Genomic DNA, 25715 nt, shown 5'->3' with positions numbered 1-25715 from the left:
TTATTTACCATTAAGTTCCATTGAAGTCAATAGTAAAATGTCACTTAGTTCACACACATCTTAATTTTACAGATGTAATAGTATCAGCACTAAAATTACACATCAGTTCACTTTTTTCAACTATTTATGCGTGAAAATACATCCATATTTTGGCATGGTTTTTAAAACATATTTTGGGATATAAAAATTCCAAAAACTTCTTGGGCTTTATCTTTTTCTAGGTCCCATAAAAGTCTCAAAATTTATATGGATCTGGAATCCTTGAGCACGGTGCTCCCCTTCATCTATCTATATATATATATATATATATATATATATATATATATAAAGTAAATAAATAAAAAACAGCCAGAAATATTACTCAATAAAGCATTTTTTGCCTAAAAAATGTATGTTATTTGAGCTGTAAAATGTCAGCAAAAAAATTTTGTTGGCACATAACCAAAAGGTATAATTGATATATTAATAAAATTGTTTCAGAGGGTTAGAAAAAACATTTATCCTAAGGACTGCGGGAGTTACATCTCTTTACAGCTTTAATATGGATGTTAATATGTAACCGTATTATGGACGACTAAAGCCAGTGTGCGGGGGAATATATAAACCACCTTCACAATGAAAAACTGTATGATGAAAAACTGCATACTTTACCATTGCCTATCATATTGTTATGAAACATGATAATAGTATTTACCACTAAAGACCACAAAATTGTTAACCAGTAAGGCAAATAACTGCCTCCTGTTTTTGGCTACAAATACTGCAATATAACTGCATTAGGCTAGGTTCACACGGCCGTTTGCACCAACCCATTAAGGATCCGATGGGCTTTTTTTTTTTCTCTCTTGAGCTGATCAGACCCCAAAACAGTTTGGATAAAAACAGCTACTGCCGGGTCCCGACGGCTCTGATTCACTTGCATGAGGCCCGTTAGTGATCTGGTATTTTTACAGGAATTTAGCGGAGAAAAAAAAAGTGCTTGCACCATTTTTTCTCTGCTAAACTTGACAGAACTGCCAATGGAGCTCCACCTAACAAAGCCTGACAGCAGTGTGAATGAGTCCTTAATCTGTATGGCCACTTGAATAATTACTGATACAAGTCCGCTAGGGGAGACAATTTTTTTTTTAAAGAATACTAAAAAAGAAATCACCCCTCTTCATATAAACAATGTAAACAAACAAAAAATAACTAATTAGTATTGCTGCATGCTGTAAAAACCCACATGGCACACTGTTTGGGAAACCACACCCCTCAAGGAACCTAACAAGTGGTACAGTGAGCCTTTACACCCCATAGATGCTGGTGTTACCCCAAATTTGTCATTTTCACAAGGGTTAATAGGAGAAAAAGCCCCCCAAAATGTGTACCCCATTTCTTCTGAGTATGGAAATACCCCATATGTGGACGTAAAGTGCTCTGAGGGCGAACTACAATGCTCAGAAGAGAAGGAGCACAATTGAGCTTTTGGAGAGAAAATTTGTTTGGAATGGAAGGGGGCCATGTGCGTTTACAAAGCCCCCATGGTCCCAGAACAGTGGACCCCCCACATGTGACCCCATTTTGTAAACTACACCCCTCACAGAATTTATTAAGGGGTGCAGTGAGCATTTACACCCCACTGGCGTTTGACAGATCTTTGGAACAGAGGGCTGTGCAAATAAAATTTTTCATTTTCACTGACCACTGTTCCAAAAATCTGTCAGACATCTGTGGGGTGTAAATGCTCATTGCACCCCTTATTACATTCTGTGAGGGGTGTAGTTTCCAAAATGGGGTCACATGTGGGTGGGGGTGCACTGTTCTGGCACCATGGGGGCTTTGTAAACGCACATGGCCTTCAATTCCGGACACGTTCTCTCTCTAAAAGCCCAATGGCGCTCCTTCTCTTCTGAGCATTGTAGTTCACCAGCAGAGCAATTTACATCTACCTATGGGGTATTTTCATACTCTGAAGAAATGGGGTTACAAATTTTGGGGGGCTTTTTTTCCTTTTATCTCTTGTGAAAATGAAAAGTATGGGGCAACTCCAGCATGTTAGAGTAAAAAATTAAATTTTTTTACAATAGCATGCTGGTGTAGAACCCAACTTTACCTTTTCATTAGGGGTAAAAGGAGAAAAAGCCCCTCAAAATTTGGAATGCAATTTCTCCTAATGCAATACCCTTTGGATGTCCATGCATGCTGGGAGTTGTAGTTATACAACAGCTGGAGGCACGCTGGTTGCAAAAAACTGAATTTGTTACTTAACTCCAACCATTCGCAACCAGTGTGCCTCCAGCTATTGCAAAACTACAAATCCCAACACGGTCTGTCAGTGCATGCTAGGAGTTGTAGTTTGCAACAGCTGGACGCACACTGGTTGCAAAATACTGAGTTAGGTAACAAACTCTCAGTGTTTCCCAACCAGTGTGCCTACAGCTGTTGCAAAACTACAACTCTCAGCATGCACTGACAGCCAAAGGGCATGCTGGCAGTTGTAGTTATGCAACAGCTGGAGGCACATTCCTACAACTCTCAGCATGCCCTTCGGCTGTCTGTGCATGCGGAGAGTTGTAATTATGCAACAGCTGGAGGCACACTTTTTCATAGAAAAAATGTGCCTCCAGCTGTTGCATAACTATACCTCCCAGCATGCACAGACAGCCAAAGAGCATGCTGGGAGTTGTAGTTGTGTCTCCAGCTGTTACAAAACTACAACTCTCAGCATGCCCTTTGGCTGTGCATGCTGGGAGTTGTTCCTGTTGTATCCTGCCGCCTCCGCAGCTCCTGCCGTTACTGTCTTGATCCTGCCGCTGACCTCCGCCGAGGTATGTAAGGCCTCGATTGCCGCCCCGATCACCGCACAGCAGGACAGTGATTGTTCCGACCGACCAATCACGTGATCCTGAGGTGGCACCCGTGCCACCTCACTTCTGCTGGTAAAGGGTGATCTATCACCCTTTTCCCCTGGGTCACTGGAGACCCAATTGACCTGGAATCAACGCTAATTTTCCGAATAATTTTTCTGAATAGACCGGCGATTTTCGGATATCGCTGACATGGTGGGTCTAAGGACCCCCCCCAGGGGTTTGCATGAGGTGTCTGTTGAATGATTTCAAAAGGCATCCCGGTCCGGTCCCCGCCCGGCAAGCGGCGGGGACAGGAATTCCCATGGGTGTACAGGTACGCCCTGTCCTTAAGTACCAGGACATCAGGGTGTACCTGTACGCACTGTGTCCTGAAGGGGTTAAATTGATTTTGTTATGATTCCATGTATGTAAGTTTAATATGTCACTGTGCCTTTAAAAATGTGAGCAGTGAACCCCATGTGACCATGTGAGCCAATGAGACCCCAAATGTCCCCTCTATGTAGTGAGATACAGAGGAGGAGTTGGTCTACAGTTAGTTTCCAACTTAGTGAGTCTACTGGTCAACAGCTAAGCTCAGGTGTGCTGTGTGTCATGTCCTAAGCAGAGGATAATGTGCAAAAAAACCTTTTGTGGGCGCTGTTCCTGGTTCCAGTGAATTCAAGTCAGATGCTGAAGTATGGTTAAAGTGCTGCAAAGCACTATGTTTATTAAATATTAAAACCAAAACCATTTGCAGCACTTTAACCATACTTTAACATCTGGCTTGAATTCACTGGAACCAGGAACAGCGCACGCAAAAGTTTTTTTTTCCACATTATCCTCTATATCCTGTATGGGAGAAGCTTTCTTCTTTTCCATTTCACCATTGGGCCCAGCAGTTTGTCTCCAGATTACCACCAGTACCTCATTGGGGTGATATGCGCAATTTCTTCTCCTATCAAGTGAGTGGCCATCTTGAAGAGCCAACCTTACCCTGTCCTTGTTGACACTGGCACCTTGGGTAATACACGAGGCGCTGTCCTCCTTTTCTCCCTTTTTTTCCTACTATGTCCTAAGCAGAGGCCTACTTCAGTTTCAAGTTTACCACTGGTTATCCTACAAGTGTCACTCGCTGGGAAGATTCATGCCCCTGCAGAATAGTCTACAGTGTCTTGGAAGGATCCTAGCAACCAGAATCTACAGTCTACAATTCAGTTCTGTGAAAAGCACCACAAGTCTCAGAACGGCAACAAGGCTCGCAAGGGGTACGCTGCACTCTCACACTGAGGCCAGCTGTTTGTGATATACCAACTTCACAAGCTCATTACAAGCTCATCGTGTCTGGCCCAGGAAAACTGCTTCCCACCTTCGGACCATGGATCGGATAAACAGTGCCATGGCATCACAAAGTAAACAAGGTACGTCTACTAACACCCAGTGGCCGCCAAAACTTTCTTTTGGCGACACGAACAGGATGATTCCCTCATCGTGCACCGACACCACACGTCCACTGAGCATGACTGACAGCCCTTGTCACCATGCTGCTCCCTAAGCAGATGGAGCAAAGGGATGACGCAGGCCAAGCCTGGGCTGTCAATCATGCTGAGAGGGACATGATTACAGCTGGAGCAAATGGGATTAGAAGAAGATGGCTTCCACCCAGGGGACTACTTACGGGCTGGCGGGGGACACCTTTTAAGCTTCAAAACTTTACATGTCCTGTGCATAGTAAGAACAAGAGTTTACCAACTATAAAGACATTGCCACATGCTATACATGATAAACACTGATGATAGGTTCTCTTTTAAAGGTAAGGAGGAAAAAATGAAAATTTAAAAATGAAAATTGGCTGCTCCCTTAAGGGGGTAACTTTGCAGGGTTACAGACTATTTAAGAATGACCATACAAAGGGTGAAGGAGTTTTCTTATATGTAAAATCCTGCCTCACAGAGTCTGCATGGATACATCTGTCAGGAAAGTCAATATGTGGAGTCCCCATACATAGAAAGAAAGAAAGAAAGAAAGAAAAAAAGGGAATGAGAAAGAATAATAAACTACTGATAGGGGCTTGTTATAAGCCTCCAAGTATAATGGAAGCAGCACAAACCTAATAATAAGGCACGTAGATAAGGCAGAGAAGCAGGAAAAAATTATTATTATGGAGAAGTTTACTCTGGGGAGCTGAAAGGTCCAGCAAAGGAAACAGGTTTTTGGCAATAATAAAGGACAATTATGTACAGGGGGGAAGAGTTGCCCACACAAAACACCACAAGAACCAGAAAGAAGAGGACCGCATCGGGAACTGGGCACTTGGGTACAAGGCAGCGGTACTCTTACTGCAGCCCCAGCAACTAGTCAAGCAATTCTTTTTGGAAAAAATGATAACATAGAAGAGCAATCTACACCACTATTTTGGATGAAAATTTGCTAAAGAGGGCTTATATTTTCAGAGAGGGACCTACCTCACTATCTGAGCTATCTGAGGTACGCTCTCCCAGTTAATGGACTTTGATTACACTGTTCTACAAACTTTAACTTTTTTTTTGTTTCAGAAATGAAACGTGCCATTTCTTAATGAATTTCACATGCTGAATTCAAATATAATAATGAAATTTGTTAGTTGGCTCTAGTTTTCATGCAACGGACATTTTACATTTTCCACCTACAGGTAATAGCCAAATAACATTGTTCTACAGGTAAAAAGTTGCGAGCATGAAAACAGCTGAGCGTACCAAGATGATGCAGTATTAGCTAATACTACGTGACCAAATTCTATAAAAGTTACAGTATCTGTTGTTTTGCGAGTTTAGGGTGGGTTTACACTGCGTTTACTAACTACGGGAACCCGGACACCTTCTAATTCATTTGAATGAGACAACCAGAGTTACATATTAACTCGGTTCGGCTCATTTTTGCCCTGTATCCGTTTTTGGGATCGGACTGAAAACTGCGGCATACCACAGATTTCAGTCCGGTCAGAAAACAGGATACAGGGCAAAAATGAGCCAACCGGAGTTAATATGTGACTCTGGTTGTCTCATTCAAATGAATTAGAAGGTGTCCGGGTTCCCGTAGTTAGTAAACGCAGTGTAAACCCACCCTAAACCCTCCAAGCAACAGATACTGTAACTTTTATAGAATTTGGTGACGTAATATTAGCTAATACTGCATCATCTTGGTACGCTTGGCGGTTTTCTATTGGTCACCAATACTGACTATCTAATCTATGGTGTAAGTTGCATAAAGCACTTTATAAACCTTACTTCATTAGTTGGTTGCTTATATCATGGAAACTAGAGCCAATATACATTTTTTTATGTAATTTTTTAGCACCCCAAAATTATGTAAGAACAGCTGTTTTCATGCTGGCAACATTTTACCTGTAGAACAGTGTTATTTGTTTGCCATTTATCTTGATCTCTCATTGCTGGGCACTGTGGTTTCTCTCCATTTTGAGGCCTATTTTTGTTTTAAGTTGGATCTCTCTTCATTCATTTTGCGGTGAGAGAGCATTTTTCCTGTCTGCTTCTATCCACATCTTTGTCTGTTTTTTGGTCCAGATTATTATTATGCTTTTTGTGGCACCAAAGGTCTTGTGTATATATTACTGTGATCTATGTTTGCAGCCCTTATGGTTAGGATTGTAGTACCATTGGTATGACCCAGGTTTTATTAATACACCTGCACATTATGACAGATATTATAGTTCATTTATATAAGTGATCCCACCACCTCAGTCTTTGTTTTAATGGATGTCACTTACTCCTTTTTCCATGTTCTTATATATGTTTGAGGATTAAAATTATACTCTTGGCTTTGGAGAATGTAGGGTATAAACGACAGCTCTTCTGTACTCTAAGTACTATAAGCAGAAACAATACCTAGAGTTAAGGAACATTTTTGAATTTCTGTGCAGCATTCTGCATTGGAATTCTGCACAGAGATTCCACTGCAGCAGAGTTTCATTAGATTTAATGGGATTCTTCCGTGCACATGCCAGAATTTCCGTGTCCGCAGAAAGAATAAACACGTCCATTCTTTCTGCGAACTACGCACGCAATGCATAGCCGTCTAAGAGATGGTGAATTCCTGTGCGGTCCATATAGTCCATATTGTGCAGTCTGAGGAATATCCGCACAGAGATTTTCTGACGTCTCAACATAGCCTTAAAGGGTATGTGACGTCACGCCCGTCCCCTCAATGCAAATCTATGGGAGGGGGCGTCACGCCCCCTCCCATAGACTTGCATTGAGGGGACGGGCATGACGTCACACGGCGGCGGAGTCCTGACGTCACGGACTTCCGTTCCCGTAGTCGCGACTCAGACCATCTAGCGGTTCCAGTGAAAAAACAGGTGGGTGCTGCATCAATAATGCGGGGGTCCCCAGCGGCAGGACCCCCATGATCAGACATCTTATCCCCTATCCTTTGGATAGGGGATAAGATGTCTAGGGTGGGAGTACCCCTTTAATCCCTCTCTGCAGAAGCCTTTCCCAGGGCCCGCTCTGACAAGGGTCTAAGGACCACCATATAGCTATGACTGCTTTCATACATAATAACCTAGAGCACAGCATTTCTGAAGTTGCAATACCTTTCGTTTATTGCAAGAGTCAGATTAACAATAAACTTGTTTTACAGCTTTATATTTCTTCTCTTGTTAAATAATGTATGCAAAATTCCTGTGAACACCTGAGAAGTCCAAAACCAAGAGGAGACCAGAATTATTGTGTAAATGACACCGATACTTAGTGAAACTTGCAGTCCCTGTTTGTTCTTCTGTACAGCAAATATCCAACGTGAAAAATAGCTATAAAAAACCAGTTTACAAAATTCCAATAATCGTATCTGCAGTATAGGCACGATTTAGAGGAAGGGAAGGAAAAATTGCCAGTATTTAAAGTAGCAAAATTGGGCTATTTAAGTCCCATCTTATGAAACACCCAAAGGAGACAAGGAGGAGACTGCAAAGGGTACGTCCTGTAAGAACTGCACCTCAATGTTCTGCTAAACAAGAATATGACAGTCTCTGGATAACGGTCTATGGAGAAGATCTATTAAAATCCTGTCCAGAGGAAAAGTTGCTGAGTTGCAAAGTTGCAACCAATCAGATCTCTTCTTTCATTTTTCAGAGGCCTTTTCAAAAATTAAAGAAGCAATCTGATTGGTTGCTATGGGCAACTCAGCAACTTTTCCTCTGGACAGGTTTTGATAAATCTCCCCCTATAACTCTAAAAGGTAGTGTTCTTGCGTGTGAATGAACAGTCTTTGGTTTCTGCAGCTTTTCCTTTAAATTAGAAACCCCCTTTAAACTAAACAGACACATATACTATATGGGTTGTATAGTAAATAGCACTGAGTTCAAATATGACAAATGCTATCATGTGAATGGAGTTTGCATGTTCTCTCCGTATTTACGTGGACTTTCTTCAGACACTCAGGTATCCTCCTACACTCTAAAAGCATTATGATAGGTTCACTGGTTTCCTAAAGGTGCCCACATACAGCTGTCAGCCAAATGTTTATAGGGGATGTGAACAGGTCTGCCAGCATCTTATCCCCTTAAAAACAAAAGGGTTGGGTAGTTAAAATCTAACCACCCTATACACATTTGGCCCCTTTCACACTACAAAATTACTCCATTTTAAAGATCCGTACGAAGTTCCGTCTGAAAATCAGCTGAAAATGGCAGTTACAAAATCCTATACGGCCATTAGAAAAACCCATTATAGTCTATGGGATTGTTCTAATAGCCGTTTTAACCCGTTATAGTCCATTATTAATAACGGCCGTTATTTTGTGACGGAAGATAGTAACGGGAGAAATAGTGCATGCAAGGTGGCTAAGCTGTGGTGCAATGGGTGCGGTGGCTGATGTGTGGGAGGGAGAAAAGTGACCTCACACTTACAAACAAGGGATCCCGGGACTTGTAGTTGGAGGGAGGGAACTCTAATAGAAAATAGCCATTTCACAAAAAGAAATGGCAGTGTCATGGTGGACTCACAACCATTTAGCCCCAAGACAAGCACAGATCCTTCCTAAGCATGTCCATTACTATCTGACAGGTGAATAATAAAGTCACCTTATGTTGGATAACCCCTTTAATACAGAAAGTATATATTTTTTTGTGCATTTGTTGAAAAAAGAAATAAAAAAAATACTTTAGAACCCCATTCCTGGAAAACCCCTTTATAATTAGATTACATCATGTAATGTTCATCTGTACATTGTAACTGCTGTTAGGACTTGTCATTTTGTTGACACTAACATTAATGAACAAGTGAACAATGCTCTAGAGTATCACTATGTACTGATGACTAAAAGAATAGGAATGTTTTACTACAGGTCACATTAGTCATAACATGAAAGGTTCTGAACTTTCTAAAGTATCAGCCCTTAAAGTTTAGCAACATGTATTGTTCATTCATTTTCAATAATTTTTTGTCTCAGACTGGAATAGTCCTCAGGTTTAACAAACATTAAGCAGAGTGATGTTCATTCTGAGCTTTACTACTTATGACGACTCCACAAAACTCTACTGTATCTATGTATTTCATCATTGGATAAGAACTAAGCTTCCAGAAAGGCACATAATATATAAAAGACACCATAATGACTATGAGGCAAATTATTACAGACCGACGTGCCAGGACAAACAAACCACCATAAGGGATATGTCATGTCATGAGGAAATGTACTTAATACATAACATAAATGGAAACACGTTAGTACTGGTACTTTCTGGGTGGCCTTTCCTACAAGAGGTTTTCCGGTAATATTTTAAAAAGTACATTTTCCCAAAAGGAATAAAGTATGTGAGTATTCCCCTAGTTCAAAGTTCCCATAAGCACAGTGTCCTCCATAATAGTTTAATAGAAAATGTTTGGAACAACCAGAAAATAATCAGGGAAGAGGGCTTGGGAAGGGAGGTGACCAAGAATCCAGTGGTCCCTTTGGCTGAGTTACAGGAAGATCCTGTGTGCACATGGGAGAAGCTTCCAAAAGGTCAACCATCACTGCAGCACCTCACCAATTTGAGCTTTACGTCAAAGTGGCAAGAAAGAAGACTCTCTTCAGTGGAAGACAAATGAAAGCTTACCGTATATACTCGAGTATAAGTCGACCCAAATATAAGCCGAGGGCCCTAATTTCACTCCAAAAACCCAGGAAAAGTTATTGACTCGACTATAAGCCTAGGGTGGGAAATACATCATCCCCCCCCATGTCATCATCCCCCCCTGTCATCATCCAGACCTCGGTCATTAACACCCCCGTCATCATCCCCCCCTTCATCATCACCGCCTGTCATCATCACCGTGTCATCATCCCCCCTTCATCATCACCGCCTGTCATCATCAACCCCTTCATCATCACCGCCTGTCAATCCCTTCATCAGTGGTCTTCAACCTGCGGACCTCCAGATATTGCAAAACTACAACTCCCAGCATGCCCGGACAGCCTTCGGCTGTTGTAGTTCGGGAGTTGTAGTTTTGAAACACCTGGAGGTCTGCAGGTTGAAGACCACTGCGGCCTTCATCATCATCCAGACCCCCCTTTAGTTTTACACTCACCTCCCCTCGGTGGGAAGGAAGGGTGAGCTGTTCCGGGCCATCTATGCTGCAGGGACCATCCGGTGGGGAGGATTAGTCGTTCCGGGCTGTCCATCTTCACCAGGAGGCCCTCTTCTCCGCTCTGGGCCGGCCCCGGACTAGTGACGTTGCCTTGATGACAACGCACAAGGACGTTCATACACAGGGACGGAAGTCCCTGTGCGTCGTCGTCAAGGCAACATCACTAGTCTGGGCCGGCCCAGAGCGGAGAAGAGGGCCTCCCGGTGAAGATAGACAGCCCAGAACGACTAACCCTCCCCACCAGACGGTCCCTGCAGCATAGATGGCCCAGAACAGCTCACCCTTCCTTCCCACTGAGGGGAGGTGAGTATAAAACTAAAGGGGGGTCTGGATGATGACGAAGTGATCTTCAACCTGCGGACCTCCAGATGTTTCAAAACTACAACTCCCAGCTGGGAGTTGTAGTTTTGCAACATCTGGAGGTCCACAGGTTGAAGACCACTGAGAAGGGATTGACAGGAGGAGAGTTCACTCAAGTATAAGCTGAGGGGGGGGGGGGGGGGGGCGTTTTCAGCACGAAAAATCATGCTGAAAAACTCGGTACCTAAACTTTGCAAAAAGCACCTAAAGGACTTTCAGACTGTGATCAAACCAAGATTAAACTTTCTGGCCTCAATTCTAAGCATCATGTCTGGAGGCCACCAGGCAGTACTGCTCATCACCTATCTAGTACCATCTCTACATGAAACATGGTGGTGGCAACATCATGCTGTGTTTTTTTTTAGAGGCTGGGATAGCAAGATTAGTCAGGTTTGAGGAAAAGCTAAATAAGATATGTGCAAGGAAAACAATCTTCTAACAATACAGTAACCCTAAGCACACAGCCAAGACAATATAGGAGTAGCTTAGGGACAACTCTGAGTATGTCCTTGAGTGGCCCAGCCAGAGTCAAGTTCTGACTTGAACCCAATCGAGCAGCTCTAAAGAGACCTGAAAATGGCTTCCACCGACGATCCCCATCCAACATGATAGAGCTTGAGAGAATCTGCAGAAAATCCCAAATCTAGGTGTGCTTCAATCTAGGTGTGCTTCAAAATGCTTCAATTAAGTACTGAGTAAAGGGTCTGAATACTTATATCAATGCAATATTTGAGTTTTTCCTTTTCAATAAATTAGCAAAGATTTCTAACAATATTATCACATTGTCATCATTTTTTATATATTTAGCACAAGGTTGCAATATTACAAAATGTGAGGAGTTTCTTCAGGCTTGGAATCAATTCTTCTGCCCTGCCATGACATCCACAGTTTGTAAAGCCATCTAAGTTCGTTATTATGGAATAAAGAATACAGCATCTCAGCAGTGGTGAGTGATCCGCATCTTCTTTCTACATATATTGGTTTATGCAGTCATAGCTCTCTGGCTGGCATGAGCACCACCATACCGCATGCAAACAGGTGAACTGGTTGTGAGACCCATCGAGCATATAAATATTGACAAGAGGCAATAAATGGTGCCAGTTACCCCACGTCTCTACTATCAGGATTTACATTTTCAGCTTATTATCAAGCGCTCCTGCCTCTGCTGCTTCCTCTGACAGCACTCAGATACTCTGCTACTCCTTCTCATAGCACTCTGGTACTCTGATGCCCCTTCTGACATCATTCTGCTATTTTGATGCTCTGCTGCTCCTTCTGTCTGAGTGCAGGTCTCCATCAACTAAGGACTTCTTTTATTTTTACTTTAGGGTTTCTCACACATATGTTCAATTTGTGCTCCTATTTAATGGTACTCTAAGCTTGTTACCTTTATTAGGTACACCTTGCTAGAACCAGGTTTGACCCCCTTTTGCCTTCAAAACCGCCTTCATTCTTCGAGGTATACTTTCTACAAGGTGCTGGAACCATTCCTCACAGATTTTTCCTCCATATTGCATAACGTAGTTTCTGCAGATATGTCGGCTGCACATCCATGATGCGGATCTCCCGTTTCACCACATCCCAAAGGTGATCTATTGGATAGAGATCTGGTGACTGTGGAGGCCATTGTTAAACAGTAAACTCATTGTCAGAAGATGGGTGCACCTTGGTCATATAAGAATGGACAGCAACAATGCTCATGCAGACTGCTACTAAGGGGGCTTAAAGTGTGCCATGAAAATGTCCTACACATCATTACACAACCACCAGCAGCCTGAACCGTTCATGCGGCTCAGTTCAAGGCAGGATGGATCCCTCCATTCATGTTATTTATGCAAAATTCTAAATGTCACAGCTGGAATCCAGACTCATCAGACCAGGCAATGTTCTGGTGAGTCTGTGGGAATTGCAGCCTCAGTTTCCTGTTCTTAGCTGACAGGAGTGGCACCCGGTGTAGTCTTTGTCGTAACAAGTAGGTTTTTGAATTACTGTTGCCTTTCTGTCATCTCGAACAAGTCTGCTCATTTTCCTCTGACATCAACAATGCATTTTCCTCCACAGAACTCTAAACTGCGGCTCACTAGATATCTTCTAGACATGGTTGTGCATAAAAATCACATTAGATCAGTTACTGAAATAGCCAGACCAGCTTGTTTGACAACAACAACCATGCCACGTTCAAAATCACTTAAACCCTTGCCTCAAAACACTGTTTCTAAATGGCGCTGCGGCACGGGAGGGTAATGAAGCGAGCTCAGGAGCTAAGCACGCATCATACCCGCACGGTCCCGGCTGCTATCAGCAGCCAGGTCCCATGGCTAATGCTGGACATCGAAGTTCAGGCAGATGTCCAGCATTAATTTAGACGTGGCGATCAAAGTTGATCACCGCGTCTAAAGTGAAAGTGAAAGCTTCCCGGCAGCTCAGTCAAATCACGATGTCCAGATCAGCTAGGACGCAGCAGAAGGGTGCCTTACCTGCTTCCTGCGTGTCTGATCGGCGATTAATTGCTCCAAGCCTGAAATCCAGGCTTGAGCAATCAACTGCCGATAACACTGATCAATACATTGCAATGGCATTGATCAGTGTATTAAATCAATGTACTGCATGTTATAGTCCCCTATGGGGGCTATAACATTGCAAAAAAAAAGTGAAAAAAATATTAATAAAGATGATTTAACCCCCTTCCCTGATAAAAGTTTTAATCACCCCCCTTTTTCCATAAAAAAAAAACCTGTGGAAATAAAAAAGTGGAAAAATAAAAAAAAGTTATAGGGGTCAGAAGATGTCAATTTTAAACTTATACATTTTCCTGCATGTAGTTATGATTTTTTTCAGAAGTACGACAAAATCAAACCTATATAAGTAGGGTATTATTTTAATCGTATGGACCTACAGAATAAAGATAAGGTGTCATTTTTACTCAAAAATGTACTGTGTAGAAACGGAAGCCCCCAAAATTTACAAAATGTTATTTTTTCTTCCATTTTGTAACACAATGATTTTTTTTCCCGCTTCGCCGTAGATTTTTGGGTAAAATGACTGATGTCATTACAAAGTAAAATTGGTGACAAAAAAAATAAGCCAGTCCAATGTAAATAGCACTCATACAACAGATGTGTTCCAAGACTAACACTTTTACTTCCAATACTTCTTCATACAAAGATTATTTCATACAGGAATAGTGTACTTGGACACAATGCAAAATCACCCAGTGCATACTAGCCGATACGCGGTCACAGCATTACAACAGATCTTTTTGGCTCCAGCTGGAGCTCCATGTGAACATGTCCATTTACGCTGTGAACCTTGCTTTCTTCTGAGACTAGCGTAGAAGGCTACCCAGCCAACAGAGCCAACACCAGGTCTGTGACCTGAAATGGATGGTATTGGAAGAAATAAATGGGACTAGAAGTGTAGAAATAAAATATAGGTTATTGAAAAGGGAGGTATTTTGGATTACCAAGTTAAATGCGATGTTCCCAAATGGTATTAATGAATATTGTAATTTTAATGTATTCTTATAAATACCGTTCTGATGTAATTTTTGTGGATTTACCATCTACCACTATATAGATTTTATAATGATTTTAACTTTTAGATATGAAATATCGCGAGACTCAGGTCTATATAATGTGCTGGTGGGTTATTCAGGTCAGGCTTGAGAAAGGGAGTGATCCTGAAACGTCGCCAATCAAGCTCACCGGCTGGTGAGCCTTCTACGCTAGTCTCAGAAGAAAGCAAGGTTCACAGCGTAAATGGACATGTTCACATGGAGCCGAAAAGGTCTGTTGTAATGCTGTGACCGCGTATCGGCGAGTATGCACTGGGTGATTTTGCATTGTGTTCAAGTACACTATTCCTGTATGAAATAATCTTTGTATGAAGAAGTATTGGAAGTAAAAGTGTTAAAAGGCTTGGAACACATCTGTTGTACGAGTGCTATTTACATTGGACTGGATACGGTATATACTGAGTAGCGTGGAGACTCAGTTGCATCTCGTTACACCCAGGTGTTACAACACACCCATACCCTTGTTCACATGGAATAAATAAGCCATCATATGGATTTTTAGGTGCAAAATTGTAAGGGTTATATATGTAAGGGTAAGGTAAGGAAGAAAAAACGAAAGTGCAGAAACGGAAAAACACTATGTCCTTAAGGGGTTAAAGGGAATCTCTTATCAGTATCACCTGCTCTAACCTGTTGTTACAGGCTTGTAGTGTGTGTGACACCGATGACAATTATACTTTGTGCCTTCTTTCCCCAGCAATCCCTCTTCTTAGTTATATGGAAATGACCCACTTGGTGCACAGGGGGTCATTCATTAGCCTAGATCTCTGATTAAGCTCTTTTGAGCAAAACATGTCAAGGGGGCTATGTAGGTTAAGTTTTTAAAGTTCTGTGTCCCTGGGGGTTTGGTTGTTGGTGGATAGCAGCCATCAGCATCCCACTGCTGCAAGAATCATTGTTGAATACATTATACACTATACCTATATAAGATAACTATGAAGTAGGCTTTGTGTACAGATATACTTATGACCCCCTAGTGATATTGGTATTTTAAATTGTGTTGTACTACTATAATGTATTATTAGACCGAAATAAAGGTTACATTTTATGGTCGGGTTGAAATATGAAGTGACCAAAAATCTGCAATTCTGGATTTTTTTTATAGTTTATGCCATTCACTATGCAGTTTCCTTAATGTTATATTTTAATAAGCAGCAATACCAAATATGATTATTTTGGTTTACATGAACTTATTTGAAAAATGGGAAAAGGTGGGGGGGGGTTAAACTTTTATTGGAGGCACGGTGGCACAGATCATTAAGGGCACAGTGGCATAGATCAATAGGGGCACAGATCATTATGGGTACGGTGACATAGATCATTATGGGTACAGCGACATAGATCATTATGGGTACAGCGACATAGATCATTATGGGTACGGTGACATAGATCATTATGGGTACGGTGACATAGATCATTATGGGTACAGCGACATAGATCATTATGGGTACGGTGACATAGATCATTATGGGTACGGTGACATAGATCATTATGGGTACGGTGACAGATCATTATGGGTATGGTGACACAGATCATTATGGGTACGGTGACATAGATCATTATGGGTACGGAGACATAGATCATTATGGGTACGGCGACATAGATCATTATGGGGACGGCGACATAGATCATTATGGGGACGGTGACATAGATCATTATGGGTACAGTTACATAGATCATTATGGGTACGGTTACATAGATCATTATGGGTACGGCGACATAGATCATTATGGGTACGGCGACATAGATCATTATGGGTACGGCGACATAGATCATTATGGGTACGGTGACATAGATCATTATGGGTACGGCGACATAGATCATTATGGGTACGGCGACATAGATCATTATGGGTACAGCGACATAGATGATTATGGGTACGGCGACATAGATCATTATGGGTACGGTGACATAGATCATTATGGGTACGGTGACATAGATCATTATGGGTACGGCGACATAGATCATTATGGGTACGGCGACATAGATCATTATGGGTACGGTGACATAGATCATTATGGGTACGGTGACATAGATCATTATGGGTACGGCGACATAGATCATTATGGGTACGGTGACATAGATCATTATGGGTACGGTGACATAGATCATTATGGGTACGGTGACATAGATCATTATGGGTACGGTGACATAGATCATTATGGGTACGGTGACATAGATCATTATGGGTACGGTGACAAAGATCATTATGGGTATGGTGACACAGATCATTATGGGTACGGCGACATAGATCATTATGGGTACGGCGACATAGATCATTATAAGTACGGTGACATAGATCATTATGGGTACGGTGATACAGATAATTATGGGCACGATCAGGTGGTACAAATCATTAAAAAATGATGGTACAGATCATTAGAGGCAAGGTGGCACAGATTACGGCCCTGCACAGAATTGTTTTCTTAATCCGGCTTCCGCTGATTTCTGACCATTATTGCCAGATCCTGCAAGGTGTGTGTTCCACTCCAACCCCCTCCCGCAACATGTGTGTCCATTCCCGAGTTCCTCCGCAAACACATAGTCACAGACTTTAGAGATAGACCCCCCCATGCAATTTTATAACCCTCCCCCATGCAAGTTCATTATCCCTGTGGCATTTCATCACCTCCTTGTGATTTCATCAGCTCCATGTGTCATTTTAGAGGTTTGCGGGACTGCATAGGATTTGGCAGGACCTGCTAAAACCATTCTCCTATTCTCAGTAGTGGAATGGTGGCACAGATCATTAGGGGTACAGTGACACAAATTACACAAAGGGGCACGGTGGCTTAGATCATAAGGGGCATGGTGACACAGATAATTAGGAGCATGGTGGCATAGAGCATGAGGACAGGTGGCAGAGTTAATTGGGAGCACAGTGCACACATCATTAGAGTCACGGTGACACAGATCATTAGGGGCATGGTGGAAGTGTCCCGATACCAATACTGGTATCGGTATCGGGGGCGATACTAGCCATTTGCATGGTATCGGGGACTCATTTAATGTCCCCGATACCATGCCTGATACCTGCTGCCGCTCTGCTGCCCCATTCTTCCATCCTCCTGTCCGCATCATAGTGTTCCATGGAGGAGCATGTGACACACTCGTCACTTCGCCTCCTCCCCTGCGCCCAGCGTAACGCTACGGAGGAAGGAGAGTGACGTATATGTCACATGCTCCCCTATAGGATGCCATGATGTGGACCGGAGAACGGGGCAGGAAAGCGGCAGCACCAGCACCCGACAGAGGAGGTGAGCTGCCTGCAAGGAGGGGGCTGCTACTAATGGCTAAAGGAGGAGCCCTGCTGTTGTCTAAAGGGGGGGCCCTGCTGTTGTCTAAGCGGGGGGGCCCTGCTGTTGTCTAAAGGGGGGGGGGCCAGCTGCTGTCTAAACGGGGGGCCCTGCTGCTGTCTAAACGGGGGGTCCTGCTGCTGTCTAAAGGGGGAGGGGCTGCTGCTGTCTAAGGCTGGGTTCACACTACGTTTTGTCCCATACGGGAGCGCATACGGCAGGGGGGAGCTAAAAGCTCGCGCTCCCGTATGTCACCGTATGCGCTCCCGTATGTCATTCATTTCAATGAGCCGGCCGGAGTGAAACGTTCGGTCTGGTCGGCTCATTTTTGCGCCGTATGCGCTTTTACAACCGGACCTAAAACTGTGGTCAACCACGGTAGTGTAGTGTGAAGGGGGGCTGCTGTCTAAAGGGGGGCCCTGCTGCTGTCTAAAGGGGAGGCCTGCTGCTGTCTAAAGGGGGGGCCTGCTGCTGTTTAAATGGGGACCCACTGTCTAAAGGGGGGCTGCTACTTATGTCTACAGGGGGGCAGCAGTCTACAGGGGGAGCTGCTACTAATGACTGCCGGGGGGCTGCTGCTAATGTCTGCAAGGGGATACTACCTACTATTAAAGACAATCTTACAGCAGAGTCACCTGCACTAACTTCAATTAATATGTAGATCGTGCAGGTAAACCGGTTTCTATCGCTGCTCACCATGTGGTCATCGGTCTCACCGCCAATGCAAATTCCCTGTTCTGTCCAATGGAGAAGAGAGAAATCTTGGCTCATATTACAGCAGCCGCCTCCATTGTACACAACAAGAACCCACATATCATACGGTCAGCAGCATCAGAAACCGCGTCACCCTGGTGTCAGATTCCCTTTAAAATATAAGTACTCGTTCTTGGTATCGGCAAGTACTAGAATTAAAGTATCGGTACTCATACTCGGTCTTAAAAAAATGGTATCGGGACATCCCTAGGTGGAACAGATCATTAGAACATGGCAATGCAGAATATTAGGGGCACAATGACACAGATCATAAGGGGCACGGTGGCACAGATCCTTAGGGATACAGATTATTAGGAGCACGTTCATACCGATCATTAGGGGCACGGTCATACCGATCATTAGGGGCACGGTCATACCGATCATTAGGGGCAAGGTGGCACAGATCATTAGGACATGGCGGTACAGATCGTTAGGGGCACAATGGCACAGATCATTTTGGGCAAAGTGACACTGATCATAAGGAGCACTGAGGCACAGATCATTAGGTGCACAGTGATACAGATCATTAGGGGAACGGTAGCACAGATTATTAGAACATGGTGGTACAGATTATTAGGGGCACGGTGGCACAGATCATTCGAGGCACTGTGGCACAGATCATTAGGGGCACAGTAACACAGATCATTAGGGGCACGGTAGCACAGATTATTATGGGCACGGTAGCACAGATAATTAGGGGCACGGTAGCACAGATCATTAGAGGCACGTGGCACAGATCATTAGGGGCACGGTAGCACAGATCATTAGGGGCACGGTAGCACAGATCATTAGGGGCGCGTGGCACAGATCATTTGAGGCACGGTAGCACAGATCATTAGGGGCACGGTAACACAGATCATTAGGGGCACGGTAGCACAGATTATTATGGGCACGGTAGCACAGATCATTAGGGGCACGGTAGCACAGATCATTAGGGGCACGGTAGCACAGATCATTAGGGGCACGGTAGCACAGATCATTAGAGGCACGTGGCACAGATCATTAGAGGCACGTGGCACAGATCATTAGGGGCACTGTGGCACAGATCATTAGGGGCACGGTAGCACAGATCATTAGAGGCACGTGGCACAGATCATTAGAGGCACGTGGCACAGATCATTAGGGGCACGGTAGCACAGATTATTATGGGCACGGTAGCACAGATCATTAGGGACACATGGCACAGATCACCAGGGGCACGGTAGCACAGATCATTAGGGGCACGGTAGCACAGATCATTAGGGGCACGGTAGCACAGATCATTAGAGGCACGTGGCACAGATCATTAGAGGCACGTGGCACAGACCATTAGGGGCACGGTAGCACAGATTATTATGGGCACGGTAGCACAGATCATTAGGGACACATGGCACAGATCACCAGGGGCACGGTAGCACAGATCATTATGGGCACAGTAACACAGATCATTAGAGGCACGTGGCACAGATCACCAGGGGCATGGTAGCACAGATCATTATGGGCACAGTAACACAGATCATTAGGGGCACTGTGGCACAGGTCATTAGGGAAACGGTGACAAAGATCATATGGAGCATGGTGGTACAATTTGTGGCACAGGTCATTGGGGCCATGGTGGCACAGGTCATTGGGGGCACAGTGCACACATCATTAAGGGCATGGTAAATGCATTTGCTCCTCTACCTCACATAAAAGCTTCACTGGTATCCATTGTATCTAATGGCAACCAAACTTTATCTTTCCTTTTCCCTCAGAAACAATGTAAGCGCTGGCCTGAAGTTAGTTATGGTGAGACAATTTTGTCCCCCTGAGGCCCCCCGTATTTATAATTGCCACATTCCTCCCCCTACCCGGCAGACTTGTGCGTGCTACAGTCCCAGGGAGGCGATGACGTCACTCCACGCGCACTCCCCGATCTATCTGGCGCGGTCTCCAGGTGACTCACAGCTTGTGTACCGCCGCCAGGTCCCCCCTCTAGCCCCGCCCCCCGCTCCTCCTCCAATCACAGCGCAGCTCCTGATTATCTCCCCAGCACTGGCGACCAATGAGCGGTGACTTCGTGCGGTCGGATGTTTCCGGGTGCCTCACACCTTCACTCCAGGAGATCTGGCCGGGCACCAGCTCCTAGCTGCCAGCACTTCCGCCCATACCGCTGCCAGAATACCCTGCAGGTGTAGGCGAGCCCTGCCCTCCTCATTCATTGTTACTGTGCCATAATAGAAAGCATGGCACGTACATGCCGTATACACCTGCACTATGTGATGCAGCAGAGCCGACACTGTCATATACAGCAGCATACATGTTTTGTCTAGTGGTTTAGGCAAGGACAAATTAATTGCATCTACACCTGTACATACATTCAGTGTTTTCCAAGCAGGGTGCCTCCAGCTGTTTTAAAACTACAACTCTCAGCATGCACGGACAGCCTTCGGCTGTCCGGGCATGCTGGGAGTTGTAGTTTTGCAACAGCTGGAGGCACCCTGCTTGGGAAACACTGACCTAGATGCAGATGACTAACATCCATGCTGGGAGTTGTAGTTTTGCAACAGCTGGAGGCACCCTGCTTGGGAAACGCTGACCCATTTCACTTGTATCCTCATCGACAGATAATATAGAGATCCATGAGAAATGTAGGAAACCCGAATTCTGGAAAAAGCTAGTTATTCAAGTTTTTTTCTGGAAAAAAACTCGTTCTTTAAATTGTCATAAAATGAGATACAGTGACATGAAGGGAAAGACGATGTCTTAGGCGCCGTTCAATCTTGGGACATAAAACTGATTTAAAAAAAAATCAGTTTTACTTTAAAGGGGTTCTCCGGTGCTTAGACATCTTATCCCCTATCCAAAGGATAGGGGATAAGATGCCTGATCGCGGGAGTCCCGCCGCTCGGGACCCCCCGTGATCTTGCACGCGGCACCCCGTTTGTAATCAGTCCCCAGATCGTGTTCGCTCCGGGTCTGATTACCAGCGACCACAGGGCCGACTGCGTGTGACGTCATGCCTCCGCCCCCGTGTGACGTCACACTCCGCCCCTCAATGCAAGCCTATGGGAGGGGGCGTGACAGCTACCATAAAGCATTTTCCGAGCCTCAAAATGCAGTGTGTGAACCTTGTCTAAAAGACAAGGATCTGGCACACGGGGCACCGGAGACACCTGTGTGAACCATGTCCTAGTGCTGTGCTCCGGTGGTGCTCTGCACTGTATATATCAAGTGACAAATCCACATATAGAAGAACAAAGATAATGCGGCATTCACTATTGGTGACAATTTCTTTATTTCAGATGTCGCATATTGATACAGGTATCGGGGTGTAGAGGGCAGACTGGAACAGCTGTTTCACGCGTCCATGTGCCCTTCCTCAAGCAAGCACTTTCTTGAGTTTTGTGCTGAGCCTGCTGTGTTGCAGAGTGGAGCTCCACTCTGTAGCTTAACGGCTGTTGTCCATGCGGAGGAGAGACTTTATGCTGCAGAGTGGAGCTCCGTTCTGCAGCACAGCAGGCACAGCATAGTGGGAGAAGAGTGACAAGAAGGCAGTGTGCACAGATCTTCAGAACACTGCACTGTGTACGATGGTGGGTGGGTGGATGGTTGGCATGGGAACGTCCCCCGTGCTCCAAGCTCCTCATTACCATATCCAGAAGACTGAGCTACGGACAGAAAATCGGTATGTATGGTTTTCATCAGTGTCACCTGCGCCATAACCCTGTACCAACAGGTCAGTTTGGGTGAAAATGATGACAGAGTCTCTTTAACCCCTTAAAGGAGTACTCTGGTGCAGACTACTGCTTCGTTCTGCCCGGGCTGCAAAAAAAAATGAAAATAAACCATCACTCACATTCCTGGGTTCCCGCGGAGCGCCACTACAGCTGATCAGTCCTCCGGTCCATCTTCTTCATACTTCCGTGTGAACGAAGTGTCACATGGCGTTCAGCCTATTATGGGCCGAGGCAGAACATTGCGGCGGCCAGCGATAGGCTGACCGCCATGTGACACTTCGTTCACACGGAAGTATGAAGAAGATGGAATCGGAGGGCCGATCAGCTGTAGTGGCGCTCCGTGGGAACCCGGGAATGAAGGTTTATTTTCATTTTTTTTGCAGCCTTGGCAGAACAAAGCAGGAATACTCTGCACCAGAGTACTCCTTTAAGGATCAACACGAGTAAACCTGTACGCCCTGGCCTGTTTTTTCAAATCGGGGATGTCTGACTTAATTAGAGAATAACTCTGGTAACGTTTTGCCAATCACGATAATTCTGACATTGTTTTTTTGTCACAAGTTGTCCTTCATGCACATAGTAAGAGTAAGCCGATTTCATTTGTAGTTTTCTTTTTTACAATGCACAAAATCATGAATTTTTTTTTTAAATAAAGATTTTTCGCTATTTTAACACTAATAGGTTGCAAATATTTATACTTTCTGACCAAATAGTTTATGAAACATATACTTTCTGATGTCTACTTTATTTTGAAAGCATTTCTTTCGTTTTTAATTAACATTTTAAATGAATTAGAAGCCTAATAATTTTACTTGAAATTTTAAAAATTTGAAAAGTACATCTTTTTTTTATGTGCTATGCAAGGTTTGCAGAAATTTGAAGGTAGTAGAACATAGGACCCCCCACACCCAAATTACCCCATTCTAAAAATTAGACCTCCCAAGGTATTCGCTAGGGGGCACAGAGAGTATACACCATAGTTTTTTGGCAGGAATTATTACAAAGTCAGTGTTAAAAATTCTAAATTTGCTTTTTTTCACAAATGCATCATTTGTGGGACATATTTTTTGTACATCACTTCTGATATTGAAAGAAATGCACCCTATATTTTATTTACCTGCTTGTCCCATGTTTGGAAATACCCCCGCTTAGGCCATATTTGGTTCCTTGGCCGCGTGGTGGGACCGAGAAGGAGAGGAGCGCCATTTGGCTTTCAGGGCATCGTTTTAGGCCAGATGGGTTATAGGCCGCACTTCATGCCTGCAAAGGCTTTTAGCTGCCAAAACCATAAAGAACCCCCACAAGTGACCCCATTTTGGAAACTACACCCCTAAAGTATTCACCTAGACCAGAAGTGAGTATTTTGAGTCCTTTTTGTGTGGCTGGAATGGTTACAAAGTCAGTGGAAAAACAAAAATGTTCTTTTTTTTCCACAAATGCATCATTTGTGGGACATATTTTTTGTACATTGCATCTGAAAAGTAGAAAAAGCGCTCCATATTTTATTTCGTCCCGTGTTCGGTAATACCCCTGCTTAGGCCATATTTGGTTGCATGGCCACATGGTGAGACCCAAAAGGAGAGGAGCACCATTTGGCTTTCAGGATATCATTATACAAATTATAGGCCGCACTTTATCTTGCAAAGCATTCTAGCTGTCAGAACAATACTACACCCCCAGAAGTGACCCCATTTTTGAAACTATGCCCCCTAAAGTATTCACCTAGGGCAAAAGTATGTACATTGAGACCTTATTATGTGGCTAGAATTATTTCAAAGTCAGTGGAAAAACTAGAAATTAGCTTTTTTTTCCACAAATTCTTTATTTGTGGGACATCATTTTGGTAAGTCACTTTTCAAATGGAGGAAATACACCCATATTTTATCACCCTGTTCGTCCCGGGCTGGGCAGTACCCCTACTTAGGCTATATCTGGTTGCCTGACCGCCTGGTAGGGCCAAGAAGGAGAGGAGCCCCCTTTGGCTTTCAGGACATCATTATATGAATTATAGACCCTGCTGTAGCTACCATGAAGAAGGAGAAACTCTGCTCTGGGTAGTTTAACCCTTCAATTTATGACCGCAGTATGTGAAGAGTGCCGCTTACCTCCGACATCTGCCCCGGAGATCTCTGGCTCCTGCAAAACTTTTCACCTATTTCGATGGCAGTCGGGGGCCATGGGTGTCCTAATACCCAGCTGTGCTGTTCAGATGTACATTGCCTCCAAAAAAAATAATATATATATTTATTTTTTTCCCCTGAAAATCCCTTTTATACATAAAAAAACACACACATTTGGTATAACTACATCCTTAACAACCTGAACAATAAAATAATTTTATTATTTATCCTGCAAGTTATAAAAATAAAAAATAAAAACCTATTAAAAAGTCATAGGTATTCCAAAATGGTTTTCCAAAAACAAGTTTTCCCACACAAAATGAGCCCTAATAGTGCTAGGTCTCTTTAATCACCGCAGGTTGCTACATAACCCCCTCTTCTCTGTTTTCATGCTGCATTCTAATAGGACAGGAGTGAGCACAGAGGAGCGCTAGTCCCGTCCTCACTTCCTGGACTTTGTCCAAGCCCGTCCTTCAGCTGGGACAAAGATAATGCTGCAGCCAGACAGGATGCTCTGAATGGTATAGGAACCCCTAGTCCCCTAGTGTTTTTTTTTATTTTTATAAACCATGATTTCTATAAAAAGGAAATACATTTTTTTTATGAAGTAATATGGAAAGGTAAATGTTTTGCCAAGATGTACAACATATAAAAAGTTTTTGATTCTGACAGTAAAAAATAAATAAATGCGAAGTTAAGGTTGTGTTTATAGTGCACAGCGCATGTACTGTATACATACTTGACACATTGCACTCTATTGTCGTTCTTGAGTGTTGGTTTGTGTATTTGTTTCTGCGTCTTTGATCTTTGGTGTAGTGACATGTCTGTGACTGATGGCACGCATAGCATTTAAAGTTCACGTTCTAGTCTGTTTGCTGACTGTCTCAGAGGTAAGGTACCTGTGAGCGAAGTATGAATAAGGCAGTGTTTTCCAAACAGTGTGCCTCCAGCTGTTGCAAAACTACTACTCCCAGCACGCCCAGACAACAAACGGGGTTTAAAGTGGTTTTCCACCATAAGGTGATTTTAGTACGTACCTGACAGACAGTAATGGACATGCTTAGGAAGGATCTGTGGTTGTCTTGGGGTTAAATGGGTATTTTGTGAGATTACCATAACGATGTGGCTATCTTTTTGTGAACTGGCTATTTCCTGTTGGAGTTTGTTCACTCAAAGTCCCATAGTTCCCTGCTTGTAGGTGTGAGGTAATTTTTTTTCCTTCCACACATCAGCCACCCCGCCCATTGAAACACACCTGTGTTGCCTCCAATGCGATAGACCAGTGTTTTCTGACCAGGGTGCCTCCAGCCATTGAAGCAGACAGGCTCCCTCTGAACACCTGACTGGTGATGTAATGTCTTGTGCCGCACTGCAACCTGGGAAAACCTGAGAAAACACTAATTTTATATGCTGTTAAAAATCAATGTAGGGTCAAAAATCACAGAAGAATTGCCC

The 25715-nt window shown here is 43.8% G+C and overlaps 1 long non-coding RNA gene across 1 annotated transcript in view; it reads right to left on the bottom strand.

Moving 5' to 3' along the window:
- LOC130355174 (uncharacterized) overlaps nucleotides 1-20392 on the bottom strand; it is a 94705-nt gene extending 74313 nt beyond the window's left edge. Inside the window, exon 1 of the long non-coding RNA XR_008888457.1 lies at nucleotides 20272-20392. This is a non-coding gene — a long non-coding RNA (uncharacterized LOC130355174). The remainder of the gene's footprint in view (nucleotides 1-20271) is intronic.
- Nucleotides 20393-25715: the final 5323 nt, after the last annotated feature.

This window comes from Hyla sarda, chromosome 1 (assembly GCF_029499605.1).
Source record: "Hyla sarda isolate aHylSar1 chromosome 1, aHylSar1.hap1, whole genome shotgun sequence".
NCBI classification, from domain to species: domain Eukaryota; kingdom Metazoa; phylum Chordata; class Amphibia; order Anura; family Hylidae; genus Hyla; species Hyla sarda.
The sequence above is the reverse complement of the archived record's forward strand: the minus strand, read 5'-3'. Positions and strand labels throughout refer to the sequence as shown.